Below are 5,921 nucleotides of genomic sequence, written 5' to 3' on the forward strand. Positions count from 1 at the left end.
AGTCTATCTGACCATACCAGTTACTGGCCCACCACTCTAACCACTAGTCTATCTGACCATACCAATTACTGACCCACCACTCTAACCACTAGTCTATTTGACCATACCAGTTACTGACCCACCACTCTAACCACTAGTCTATCTGACCATACCAGTTACTGGCCCACCACTCTAACCACTAGTCTATCTGACCATACCAATTACTGACCCACCACTCTAACCACTAGTCTATTTGACCATACCAGTTACTGACCCACCACTCTAACCACTAGTCTATCTGACCATACCAGTTACTGACCCACCACTCTAACAACTAGTCTATCTGACCATACCAGTTACTGACCCACCACTCTAACCACTAGTCTATCTGACTATACCAGTTACTGACCCACCACTCTAACCACTAGTCTATCTGACCATACCAGTTACTGACCCACCACTCTAACCACTAGTCTATCTGACCATACCAGTTACTGACCCACCACTCTAACCACTAGTCTACCTGACCATACCAGTTACTGACCCACAACTCTAACCACTAGTCAATCTGACCATACCAGTTACTGACCCACCACTCTAACCACTAGTCTACCTGACCATACCAGTTACTGACCCACCACTCTAACCACTAGTCTATCTGACCATACCAGTTACTGACCCACCACTCTAACCACTAGTCTATCTGACCATACCAGTTACTGACCCACCACTCTAACCACTAGTCTATCTGACCATACCAGTTACTGACCCACCACTCTAACCACTAGTCTATCTGACCATACCAGTTACTGACCCACCACTCTAACCACTAGTCTATCTGACCATACCAGTTACTGACCCACCACTCTAACCACTAGTCTATCTAACCATACCAGTTACTGACCCACCACTCTAACCACTAGTCTATCTGACCATACCAGTTACTGACCCACCACTCTAACCACTAGTCTATCTGACTATACCAGGTACTGACCCACCACTCTAACCACTAGTCTATCAGACCATACCAGTTACTGACCCACCACTCTAATCACTAGTCTACTTTGAGCACTTGCACTGGGCCTCCACTGAGTCTCCATGTGTCAAGCAGTACAGAGAAACCCCCTCTAGATGGCAGCAGAGGCTCTTGGATCTACCCTGTCTATCCACCAGTTTAGTGACCTTGTTCCATCAATATGTCCATACTACTTCACAACCCATTTGAGGTCTTGACCAGCAATGTCCCATTGGGCTCAACCAAGCCGAGAGTGAGGTTCTAGAAAGAGGACTGACTTTCATACCAACTCCTAAACAGGTGGACTGACTTTCATACCAACTCCTAAACAGGTGGACTGACTTTCATACCAACTCCTAAACAGGTAGACTGACTTTCATACCAACTCCTAAACAGGTAGACTGACTTTCATACCAACTCCTAAACAGATGGACTGACTTTCATACCAACTCCTAAACAGGTGGACTGACTTTCATACCAACTCCTAAACAGGTGGACTGACTTTCATACCAACTCCTAAACAGGTGGACTGACTTCCATACCAACTCCTAAACAGGTGGACTGACTTTCATACCAACTCCTAAACAGGTGGACCTACTTTCATACCAACTCCTAAACAGGTGGACTGACTTTCATACCAACTCCTAAACAGGTGGACTGACTTTCATACCAACTCCTAAACAGGTGGACTGACTTTCATACCAACTCCTAAACAGGTGGACTGACTTTCATACCAACTCCTAAACAGATGGACTGACTTTCATACCAACTCCTAAACAGGTGGACTGACTTTCATACCAACTCCTAAACAGGTGGACTGACTTTCATACCAACTCCTAAACAGGTGGACTGACTTTCATACCAACTCCTAAACAGGTGGACTGACTTTCATACCAACTCCTAAACAGATGGACTGACTTTCATACCAACTCCTAAACAGGTGGACTGACTTTCATACCAACTCCTAAACAGGTGGACTGACTTTCATACCAACTCCTAAACAGGTGGACTGACTTTCATACCAACTCCTAAACAGGTGGACTGGGAGGAGCTCCGGAGGGGATCTACACGTCTATCATAGAGATTGAAGTTATAAGATCATTGTGAATATGAAACAGATTTTCCTCAGATACTATTTCCAAACCCCTCACATTGGGAACCTCAGTTGGAGTCAGAAACTATACAGACTCTGATACGTAGGGATGTGGCTTCCTTTTCACTATTCAGAACCAGACCTGTTTATCAGCTTAACCTTACAAATGGTTAAAAATCAAGCTCTAGAAATATAGTGATTAAACCAGCAGATAAGGGGCTCAGATTGTTGTAATGGATAAAGTGAATATCTTCTTGAAGCCAATAGACAATAGGATCATGTTAAACACTATGTTCCATTGTCCCACTCAACACAACCGGAAAACACAAAGATTAATCCAGGAGATAAACTGTATGAGGATAAGTACATTACAGATAAACAGATGGTCTGTCTTTTTGGGACAGATTCTCCAAGGCCTAGGCAGTTTTACTTACTGCCTAAAATAGACATCTCCTGAGACGTGGGCGGTTCCCTGCAGCTGACCAATAGGAAGTGATTGTGTCTCAGAGACGTGGGTGGTTCCCTGCAGCTGACCAATAGTAAATGATTGTGTCTCAGAGACGTGGGCGGTTCACTGCGGCTGACCAATAGGAAATGATTGTGTCTCAGAGACGTGGGGCGGTTTCCTGCAGCTGACCAATAGGAAGTGATTGTGTCTCAGAGACGTGGGCGGTTCCCTGCAGCTGACCAATAGGAAGTGATTGTGTCTCAGAATCTTACTGTATTGCTGAATATATAGACATTTATTGCTGAATATATAGACTTTTATATCAACCCTCTACCCCAGAAACACCCAGCTATGTTCAGGATACTGATGAATGAAGGGTTTATTACTATTGTAGTACTGACTTTTATATCAACCCTCTACCCCAGAAACACCCAGCTATGTTCAGGGTACTGATGAATGAAGGGTTTATTACTATTGTAGTACTGACTTTTATATCAACCCTCTATCCCAGAAACACCCAGCTATGTTCAGGATACTGATGAATGAAGGGTTTATTACTATTGTAGTACTCTTTTTATTAACTTAGCTACTGACTTGTTCTATTGTTGTTGCATTGTCAAGAGGTTAACCTGCAAGGAAGCATTTCAGTACATAATACTTGTATTGTACTTTAAATTATTATAGATATTTTAGGGTTGCCATGGATTTCAAGCAGGCAATGCCATCAGGTCCAAACCCAAAACAAGGAAATTGTAGGAGACAGGCGTGTTGGGGTTTCCTGCCAGCATGACCACCCGCTTCACTTCCTGAACATGAAAAAGGGTGAAAGGTGGGATGCAGTAATAAGGAGTTTTTTTCAGTTTATTTTTCAGTATTTTATTTGTGTTGATTAATTTAGTTAATTTAGTAAATTGTATTTAGTTATTTAGTGCAGATAATGATGTACTTCTTCTGTAGTTTGTCAGATGCAGTGAACCTGCTGAGAGATGAAGGAGGGGATGAGAGGCCAGAACATCAACCTCATCTTCATGGAGGACATTGATGTCAGATGCAGCTGCATGTGCAAGTAATTCATCTTTTTTATTCAAGATCTCATTGACTTTAACATTTGAAAAGCAGTTTCTCCAACAATAGTTTTAACATGAACATTTTGTCCATAACTTTTTAGAGAAACTTTCCTGAATTGAATCATGGGACCAAATTGGTTGTTCCAGGTTTCCATGCTGATGGACATGACTTGCCATGTCAGGTACTTGAACAGGATCATTAATATTATCAGTAGGTATTAATTCATATTTTATAAGGTTTTAACCAAATAACCCTTTTACCATGGTATGACATGATTTTATATTTCTAGATGAAATTCAACACCCGATATGTGGAAGGTGCTGGACTGGCAGATGGGGAGCAGATGGAGAGGCTGTGGTCGTATCTGAGGCGCTTTGGGAAGGTCACCAAAGAAATGAGGCCGTCCCATCTTATTGACCTCCTGACTGATGCACTTCTCCACCATGGGAAAACGCCAGAGGCTACGTTAGTACACTTGGAATTGTTATTCATTTACTTGATGCTGGTTGACTCTAGCGATGTTCCTAACATTTCCTGTTGTTTTGATGTAGTGGACTCTCTGCCATAGAGGGTTTCCCCAGCAACAGACGTTGCAACAGAGGCAAAAAGGGAAATGGAAGAAATTGCACAGTCTCTTCCAGGTAAACCATTGTATCAATAATCTAAGCATAGAATTTCAGTATTGATTAGAAATGTTGTCACATCTGTCACTGTTGTTATGTTTTAGGAACAACACTGGACACCATTAGGGATTGGGGCAGGAATGTCAGTGTTGTTATGTTGTAGGAACAACACTGGACACCATTAGGGATTGGGGCAGGAATGTCAGTGTTGTTATGTTGTAGGAACAACACTGGACACCATTAGGGATTGGGGCAGGAATGTCAGTGTTGTTATGTTTTAGGAACAACACTGGACACCATTAGGGATTGTGGCAGGAATGTCAGTGTTGTTATGTTGTAGGAACAACACTGGACACCATTAGGGATTGGGGCAGGAATGTCAGTGTTGTTATGGTCTACTCCTTTCGACAGCTGTGACAGATTATCTGTTATCAATCGATGGTCAAGGTATTGATTATCTGTTACTAATTGATGGTCAAGGTATTGATTATCTGTTATCAATAGATGGTCAAGGTATTGATTATCTGTTATCAATAGATGGTCAAGGTATTGATTATCTGTTATCAATAGATGGTCAAGGTATTGATTATCTGTTATCAATAGATGGTAAAGGTATTGATTATCTGTTATCAATAGATGGTCAAGGTATTGATTATCTGTTATCAATAGATGGTCAAGGTATTGCCAACTGCCTGTCCAAAAGGCCACGGTTGGTAGTAGCATAAAAACACATGTGAAGGACTACAACCTGAGGAGACGAGGTTTGTCCTCACAGCTCCTACAGGCCCTGGTGTATGAGGATGCAATGCAGGTGGACAGCACTGATTGGTCCTGGAGAGCAGGAGGAGCAGAGGATGATGGGGAGGTGCACCTCAAGCTAAGGCTCTTGGTGCTCTTTGTGAAGAGAAGCGGTAGATTGAGGATGATGTCTTCACTGCCAAGATGTTCTACTCACATGAGCAGGAACTGATCGTGGAGGCCTTACAACATTACACAGAGCAGGAACTGATCATGGAGGCCTTACAACATTACACAGAGCAGGAACTGATCGTAGAGGCCTTACAACATTACACAGAGCAGGAACTGATCGTGGAGGCCTTACAACATTACACAGAGCAGGAACTGATCGTGGAGGCCTTACAACATTACACAGAGCAGGAACTGATCGTGGAGGCCTTACAACATTACACAGAGCAGGAACTGATCGTGGAGGCCTTACAACATTACACAGAGCAGGAACTGATCGTGGAGGCCTTACAACATTACACAGAGCAGGAACTGATCGTGGAGGCCTTACAACATTACACAGAGCAGGAACTGATCGTGGAGGCCTTACAACATTACACAGAGCAGGAACTGATCGTGGAGGCCTTACAACATTACACAGAGCAGGAACTGATCGTGGAGGCCTTACAACATTACACAGAGCAGGAACTGATCGTGGAGGCCTTACAACATTACACAGAGCAGGAACTGATCGTGGAGGCCTTACAACATTACACAGAGCAGGAACTGATCGTGGAGGCCTTACAACATTACACAGAGCAGGAACTGATCGTGGAGGCCTTACAACATTACACAGAGCAGGAACTGATCGTGGAAGCCTTACAACATTACACAGAGCAGGAACTGATCGTGGAAGCCTTACAACATTACACAGAGCAGGAACTGATCGTGGAGGCCTTACAACATTAC

At 43.2% G+C, this 5,921-nt stretch overlaps 1 long non-coding RNA gene across 1 annotated transcript; it reads left to right on the top strand.

The window, feature by feature from the left end:
- The first annotated feature begins 3,703 nt into the window (after positions 1 to 3,703).
- LOC145876360 (uncharacterized) lies at positions 3,704 to 4,353 on the top strand. The gene is made up of 3 exons (XR_014391512.1): positions 3,704 to 3,784; positions 3,893 to 4,068; positions 4,155 to 4,353. It is a non-coding gene; the product is annotated as an uncharacterized LOC145876360 (long non-coding RNA).
- Positions 4,354 to 5,921: the final 1,568 nt, after the last annotated feature.

This window comes from Salmo salar, unplaced genomic scaffold (genome assembly GCF_965601325.2).
Source record: "Salmo salar unplaced genomic scaffold, fSalSal1 ptg000578l, whole genome shotgun sequence".
NCBI classification, from domain to species: Eukaryota; Metazoa; Chordata; class Actinopteri; order Salmoniformes; family Salmonidae; genus Salmo; species Salmo salar.